Source organism: Calidris pugnax, unplaced genomic scaffold, assembly GCF_001431845.1.
Source record: "Calidris pugnax isolate Ruff unplaced genomic scaffold, ASM143184v1 scaffold277, whole genome shotgun sequence".
Classification (NCBI taxonomy): domain Eukaryota; kingdom Metazoa; phylum Chordata; class Aves; order Charadriiformes; family Scolopacidae; genus Calidris; species Calidris pugnax.
The window spans coordinates 1,117,942-1,125,931 of record NW_015091023.1 but is presented as its reverse complement, the minus strand read 5'-3'; the positions used below and the strand labels follow the sequence as shown (position 1 = coordinate 1,125,931).

The 7,990-nt window shown below is 50.3% G+C and overlaps 1 long non-coding RNA gene across 7 annotated transcripts in view; it reads left to right on the top strand.

The window, feature by feature from the left end:
• The window catches only part of LOC106896108, an 8,975-nt gene extending 3,144 nt beyond the window's left edge, over positions 1-5,831 (top strand). The window contains exons 2-6 of one of the 7 annotated variants that reach the window (XR_001413576.1): positions 329-875; positions 1,581-1,694; positions 3,479-3,817; positions 3,922-3,979; positions 5,693-5,831. This is a non-coding gene — a long non-coding RNA (uncharacterized LOC106896108). Of the gene's footprint in view, positions 1-328; positions 876-1,580; positions 1,695-3,478; positions 3,818-3,893; positions 4,552-5,692 lie in introns of those variants that run through there. The other 6 variants (XR_001413578.1, XR_001413577.1, XR_001413575.1 and 3 more) reach the window with 6 other exon arrangements.
• Positions 5,832-7,990: the final 2,159 nt, after the last annotated feature.

Here is a 7,990-nt window from a genome sequence, read left to right as displayed (position 1 = left end):
AAAAAAAAAAAAAAAAAAAAAAGAAAAAGAAAAAAAAAGACGGCTTGCGTTTGTGGCGGCACTTTGTCGTCGGGGCAGCTCACCCGCATTAGATTATTGCCGGGGATTTATTTGCACCCCCCCCTCCCCCGCACAGGCAGCCGCGGCTCACAGGCACCTCGGAGAAAAGCTTCCCCTAATGCCTCTGTCCCGGGAAAAAAAGAACCGGCGGTGGATCCCCGGGATTTCTTAGAGCTATTTTCAGTGCTTTGAAATTTGCACTAATGTTGATGTTCTTTTTTTTTTCTTTTTTTTTTTTTTTCCTTTCTCCCTTCTCCCCTCCCGTCAGCCCAGTACCGTCTGGCAACGTTTGAGGAGGGAGCCCTTAACCTGCGAAGCAAGGGCTTGAGGTCCAAAACACCTCTTTCCCTACCCCTTATATCCCCCCCCATCCACATCCACGTCGCGAGGATGAATTTGGCTGCATCTGGGGTGGATGGATGCATCTGTCTCCTGAGGCCTCCATCTACTTGGGGCTATGCCACCAGGTCTACTCCATCTTCTCCCGGAGAGCCAGGCGAAGGCACAGGGGCTCCCGGGTGTTGAACTTGCTCCCCCCGAGCGCACCGGGAACAAAAGCGGCCCCCGAAGCGGTGGCAAACCCGACGGCAGCGCTCCTATGGCCTGGGCCGGCTCCCCCCACCCTGTGCGGAGCAGGACGAGGTCACAGAAGCCCCCCGCAAACTTTGGGGACGGGCATCCTCTCCGTCCCTCCGCCCCGACGGCCCGCACGGGGCTGTAGGAGCGGGGGGAGGCAGAACAGGGTGCGGGGAGCTTCATTTATTTTGGCAGAGGAAAGAGACGTTTCCACTCCACGCAGGCTCCACCGGCTGGGTGTGAGAAGAGGGGGGGGGGGGGGGGAGGAGGAGGAGGAGGGGGGGGCTTCTCTAGGCGTTTCTGCCAAATACAGGGGGCTCCAGAGAGAGAGGGCAGGGAGCAGGCAGGGAGGGCAGCGCTGGGTGGGCCCCTCCACGGGGGAAAACCACCCCGCGAGGAGCGAAGCTGGAAGGACAATGGAGATACACACACACACACAGAGACACGCTGGGCCACCACCCCGCCTCCCCCACATCCCCACGGCGGTGCGTGGGGCTGTTGCGCTGCCCCAGGGCCAGGCCACGCCGGGAGAAGTAGAAGGAGAAGGAGGAGGAGGATGATGAGGAGGAGGTCAATCCCTTCTGCCCGCAGGACGGGGCGGGGGGCGAGGGCGGTCACCCCGCCGGGCCACCCCGTCCAACGCGGAGCCCTCCGGCTGCGGGAGGGATCCGGCCGAGCTTGCGGAGGCACAGGAGCCCTCCCCTGGGCACCGGAGGGGGTTTCTCCAACCCCTTTTCCCGCTAGAAAGTGGGGGACTGGGGGTGCTTGAGCCAGGTGGGAACACGCCCGTGGGCTGCAGCCGTCGTCGGGGAGCGCGACAGCGACAGGAGTGGCCGGGAGAAAGGGGAGGGAAAGGCAAGGAGGGGGTGAAACCATTCGCCGGCTCCGTGAGGAGCGGGGTTGCCTTGTCATCTTTGTTTTGGTTGCGTTGTTTTGTTTTCCAGGGGATTTGGGACAATAGGCGGAGTGGATTATTCGTTCCCGTAGGCAATACTTCCCTGGATGGGCTTCGGGATGCAGTTGGAGGCTCGGGAACAAAGCGGGCATCTCATGTCAAGGTAGCTGGTCCCCTTCCTTTGTTTATGCTATTGTTAATGACGGGGCTCACTCAGCCCTGGCCTCAGCCCTGCTCCGTGGCGTTAATATTGACTTGAGAGAATAGGCAGGACAATTAAAAACCAAAACCAAACCCCCCAAACAACCAGCAGCGTCCAGCCCAAGCCCAGTTCTTCAGGTAAAAACACGCCTCTGCTGGGTTACTGAGAATGACACTGTCATCTCGCCTGGTATCCACAGAAATACACGTATGTTCATAAGATTAAACGCGTCCGTATCCGTCATTAACACCTAGGGGAGACACCATAATCCTGCCTTCAGACCAAAATCAAAAGGGAAAGAGCATTATTTTCAAATACCCACTAGCAGAGCATGAGGGAACTCTCAACACACTAAAAAAAAATTTAAAAAATCTAACAAAATAATTCTTTTAATTACGATAATCTGAACGTAGCAGAAACCTGAGCGTTTATTGACTCATTTTCTTCTTCTCGAGGTAGCGGATGGTATTTAAAGTTCAACATTTCACACAGCTCCTTGTTTAGTTTAATTTCCTCGACAATCTAGGTGATTTCAGCAAACTGAGTTAAGAATTTTGGTACACATTTGAGTATGGATCTGCATAAAATAGAGAAGGCAGCAGAACTGGGGAGAGGGTATTTTATTATTTTAGGAAGAGAAGGGAGTGTATGCTTGTATGCGTGTGGGGATGCATGCGAGAGAGACAAATGGAGAGCCTTGCACCTTACATTTGGTCTGTGGCTTTAGTGTGGACTCTGGAACAAATATCTATTAGGTTTCTCTGAGAAATGCCCCACTCAGGCAGATGGGCCCCTGTTTTCAATGAGAGCTCCAGAAGACGAAATAAATGTGTGTTACTTCAGCACAATTCTTCACCAACCCAGTTCTTTTCCCCCTTGTAGAAAGATTAGTTTCAGCTCTGCTATCCTGGGCCCATTTTCTGTCGGGGAAGGGATATAATAATGATCAATGCCCAGCACTTCTCATTTCTTTTGTACTTGGTAAATATTCCCAATGTCTCGAACTTGGAGGGGAGGTGGAAAGACGAGCCCAAACTCAGCTTCAGAGGATGTGCCCGTCCTCTGGCTCTCGTATAGAGTGGGGAAAAAAATCCCACCAACTAAACCAACCCACTCAGAAGACCCTCCAGCCCCCACCTCCCCTCCAGCCACACACACTTGCTTTTTGTAATTCCAGCTGCCTGCTCGGTGAAGTGGTCGGCGTCCATTGGGCTACCTGAGTTTATGTGACCAGCTCAGGGTGTCCGTTAGCACTCCAGTTGGAAATGGAGCCTGGAGTTGTTGAGCAAACAGTTCCCGCTCGCCTGTAGCATAGACTGAATGCTGTTACAGTCAGCTCCATGGAGCTCTGGCAGGGAAGTAGCACCAAGCATTTCCAAAACTAATAACAAAAAGGTTACTATATATAAAACGTTTATACAGCCCACACTGCCTCAAGTTGTTTAAATTTCGGTTTGATGCACATAAATATAGCAGCCATGCGGTTCCCCCATTAGCCAGTCCCTGCTTTTTTAAATCAATTCATTTCAATTTGAAAGGGTGGCCCCGGTGGCAAGACAGTCAACAACCTTTTGGCTTTCTCCACTCAAGGTGGACCTCAGGAAGAAATAGCGTCTGTCTTTGTCATTTCACACCCGTATCTCGGGTGCCTTGACATTGTGTTTAAGAGCAGGCCTACTACCAGTGAGGGGAACAGTCCCAGCTCTTTCCCCCTTTCTAATCCATTTTTCCCCTTCTTCTCTTAGGCTCCTTCCAAGGAAGAAATAATTCTGCTGGGACCCTGTGCCTGGACTTTGGAAGACATGATGCAGTGGTTTCATCTGAAAGCACCATCCCTGTGGGTCGAAACTCTCCTCTGTACCGTGTGCTTGGCAAGAAGGGCAACGAGGGGACACTTGGAGTGACCAGGAGTTTGGCATCAAGGAGCAGCAAGCCAGAGGGAAGTTTGGTGTCAAACCAGACACTTTGTGGCACTCCGTACTGGTGTCCAATAGGTTCTGAACCACCCCCACGCTAAAATAAAGATCACCATTCTGCTATGCCAGTGAGCTTGTCTTGCTAAACCTCCCCTGTTTGCGTTGAAGGTATGGAGCTGATGTGACGCCGCCTTTTCACCCACTGATGTGCGCAGTAGGAACAATTCAGAAAAGTTCTGTTTAGCTTTTTTTTTTTTTTTTCCCCTTTGTAGATGAAGAAACGCAAGCTATCAGAAACAAGCCTATGTTTGAAGGTACAGTTTTCAACATGTGAGTGGGAAACATATGTACTGGCACAATGCAACCGCTCTGTAAGGGCTGTGCTCGGATTTTGGCTTTTAATCTCAACTCTGTTAGAGAGAGAGAGAGAGAGATGCAAAATGGAAGGGAATGTGATTATTTATGCTGTAGCCTTGTGATACTCATCCTATAACCGTTGAGGAGAGAAGCAAAACACTCTGCTAAAGCTTTGGGTGAGCCTGAGTTTCAGGGGGACTCTAGTCTTCACAGGTTCTCACTTCACTGCCTTTCTTCCCTTGGTATATGTTATATGGGAAATGTTTTAATTTTTTGTTTGTTTGTTTGTTTGGTCTGCTGTTCTATGTTATAAAGTGAGTAGAGACCAAATCCTGCTGAGAAAACGAGCTCCCTCCACCACAAACTCACGTCTGGAAAATACCTACCCCCTTTGCCCCCTGTCACCCCCCCCTTCAAACCATCCTCCCCCTTTCAGGGGAGAAAAGAAAACCTTAGAAGAGAAAGAGAGAAGCGGGGAGGGAGTAAGAGGGGGAACCCCTGATTCCTCAGTGACCTGCACAGCTCGGCCAGACCTCCGAGTTCCCCTTCCCCTCCTGCAGACCAACCCCGTCGGAAAAAAAAAAATAAAATAAAAAAATAAAAATTAAAAAACCCCACGTGGCTGAACTTTCAACATGGCTTGGGATTTTTACAATTCAGCTTCAATTTTAGCACTTACAAGAAAAAAAAAAAAAAAAAAAAAAAAAAAAAAAAAGAAAAAAAAAGGGGGGGGGGAGAAGGGAGAAGAAAGTTTGGATTTAACTCTTTGTTACTAACAAGAGCACCACAAGTAACCTCCCAGCCGCCAGTAACAGCGACCAGCGGCCCCTGCAGCCACTGCCCCGTCCCGGGGGCGGCCAGCCCTTCCCGCGGCCAGTGGCCCGCACACAATGGCGAGCGAGGAGAGGAGAGGAGAGGAGAGAGAGGCGGCTCCGGCCCTGGCCCCCCGCACCCTGCGCGGCCGCGGTACCCGAGGGCTCCCGCCCGCTCCCTGCGGAGAGGGGCATCAGAGCCAGCATCCCTCCAAACGCTGCGGGGGATGGCAGCCCTGCCTGCAGGCTCCGGGGCTGGCAGGACAGTTTTTTGGTACTGCTAAAAGCGTCCACACACACACACACACGCGTATATATATATATCATACACACACATCTTTATATATAGATTTATATGTAGGTGTCTAGTCTATGTTTAAATAATCCTATCTATACACACAGCCCTCCTCTGATGAGGTCATTCTCCCATTTATACGAGATGGGGTGCGCGATGCCAGAAATCTAACGCCAAGAGCTTTATCCCCGCCGATCTAAGAGCAACAGAAAGTAAATGTTAGCGGAAGGGGAAATAAATTTTTGGAGAGAAACGTTCAACAAGGTGTCCCTGAAGGCTTCTCTCCCGCTCTCCCTCCCCAGCCGAAGTACCCCCGCACTTTATGCTAAAGAGAGCCGTTTGGGCGCAAGAGATTCCTGCTTCAGAGCAAGGACGGAGCTGCACCCCGATGGTGGGGCTGTGCCCGCCTGGGGCTGCACCTTGACATCTCTAAATCCCCCCCCTTTCCCTTTCCCAACTCCCTTTTCGCCTCTCCAACGCGCTGGTCGGCTGCAGCTTGTTTATTTTTCTTTTTTTTTTTTTTTTCCCCCCTCCCTGTGGCTCCAAATGTCTTAATGTTTTATTTTTTTTTGATTTCAGGAAACTCAAAACGGAAGGGGGGATGCTACTTGAAAGTGTGACTCAAAAAAAAGGTTTCGCTTTACAGCCATCAGTAGCACCAGGAGACAGCTCCATTAAAAAAAAAAGTAGTTTTCCACTGCTCTTGAAAAGCCGTTATTTTTTACATCGCGCCCGCCGCCACCACCGGTCCGGCCGCCCCCCCACCCCGGGTCGCCCCGCCGGGGAGAGAGCCGCGACCGGGCACCACCGCCGGCCGCCCCGTCGGCGCTTTCCCGGAGCGACCTATCCACGCGTGGGGAAAGGCGAGACCCCCGTTTACCCGCGCCGGGCACGGCCCCAGTGGGAGGAAGGAGGAGGGGGGGGGGAACGGACGACAGGTCCCGATGCTTCCCCGACGGCGCGACCCCGACGGCGCGGCCCCGTGGGCGCCCCCCGCGTCCCCGGCTGCTCCTTTGCCGTCGGGGAGGATGGGACGGGACGGGCGACGAGCCTTCCCCCCGCTCGGCCTTCACCCCTTTCGCTTTTTTTGTCTCGCCAAAGCCTCTCAGCCAAAAAAAAAAAAAAAAAAAAAAAGCAAAAAAAAAAAAAGCTCCCTACTGCTGTGTCATTGACACCGCGGGGTCGCTCGCTGCCTCCCTCTCCCCTTCTCTCCCGCCGCCCATTGAAGGCTGCCCCCGCTCCTTTATTCCAAACTGCAACTGAAAATACCGCTGGGGAAACCACCTCCCCGCAGCTCGCTCCCTCCAGCCGCCTCGCCACAGGCCACCGAGCATCCTCGCGCCAACCCAAATTTTAGCCAAACCGGTCCCTGTCCCTCCAGCCCTCGCTCCACGCCTGTCTCCGAGGCCGCGACTTGTTGCGTCCCTTTTAGAGTTTGATTAATTACCCTGGAACTTAAGCAAACTAAAGTCCATGTGGAGAAGAAGCTCCCGCCTACAGTTTGGTCCAGCAGCCCGCCACTGACACGGGCAATCTTTACACTCTCGTGCAAATGGCAACAAGCATCCCTGCGCCTTCAAAAAAAGGTATCCCTCTAAAAATATATAGAAGTATCGCTCTGGCTGTAGCTTGAAGGTGTCGATCATTTATTACAAAAATAAACGAATAAATACAACAATATATTGTTGCTTTCGACAGGATAAATTTAGGAAGATAGATTAACAAAACATCACATTTCAAGCCACTCTGATCTGTAATTAAATGGAGGAGCCGGTTTGTATTCTCCTATGGCTTTTACAGAAGTTGCAGTGATCCAAAGTCAGGTTGCTGTGTCAGAGTGGCATTTTTATTAATGAGAATACAAAAAGCTTGCATATTCTTAGCCCGGCTTGAATTTAGTTGCTAAGCAACCGCTGTATGGTAATTCATCCGCGAAATTTAAATCTTGGAGAAAGAATCCTGCGTTTTGCTGAATGGTCGCCACGAGGAAAACAACTTGTGGGACCCGCAGCAGCTGCCGCCGCCACCGCCGCCCCGCACCGCCCCGCACCGCACCGCGCCGCCCCGCAGCCTCCCCCGAGCCTCCCGCATAAATAGTTTACAAATATAGAATTTAAAAAAAAACAAATTTAATTGTTAAAATTATTTAAAATATTACACTTATTGATAAAATTATCAATAGTATATACTGCGTTTCATAATCGAACCGATTATTCTCTAAACGTTCCATTTCAAACCATTCATACACAACAAGTTATGAGCATCGTCATGTGCAAACACGAGTCACTACATTAAAGCATCAGGATTCTGTAAAGATCCGATAGGAACCGCTGCTTTTTCTAAACCAAGGTAGAGCTCTTTGCTAAATTCCGGAAAATAAGCGGACCGACAGCAGTTAGATGACTTTTTAAAATACACCTGAAAATGATTTATTTTGTACAGACTCGACGGGGGAAGGATGGGATGTGAGTGAGAAGACCGGGGCGTAGTTGAGGACCGCAGGATATGAAAATGTAAACTATAAATAATCACATCTCGGGATTACCCAGACTGATCAAACATAACTTTGTAAAACATTTGGCTTTCCTTTAGGCAGAAAAAAAAAAAAAAAAAAAAAAAAAGACAAAAAAAAAAGAAAGAGTAAGGAGAATGATGCCGACTCAGTTACCAAGCACAGAACACTGATATTATAAATGAATACAATTACTAAATTCATTAAGAGATCTGGCGATATATAACAATATTTTCATTATTTACACGTGTAACAATATAACCCTTAGCGCAAACCCTCTCGCAGTTATTATCTACCTCTTGTTATCTCACAGACTCACAACCCTGAAATTCCTAAATACATTCAAAGGATTCAGTTTCTCGGGG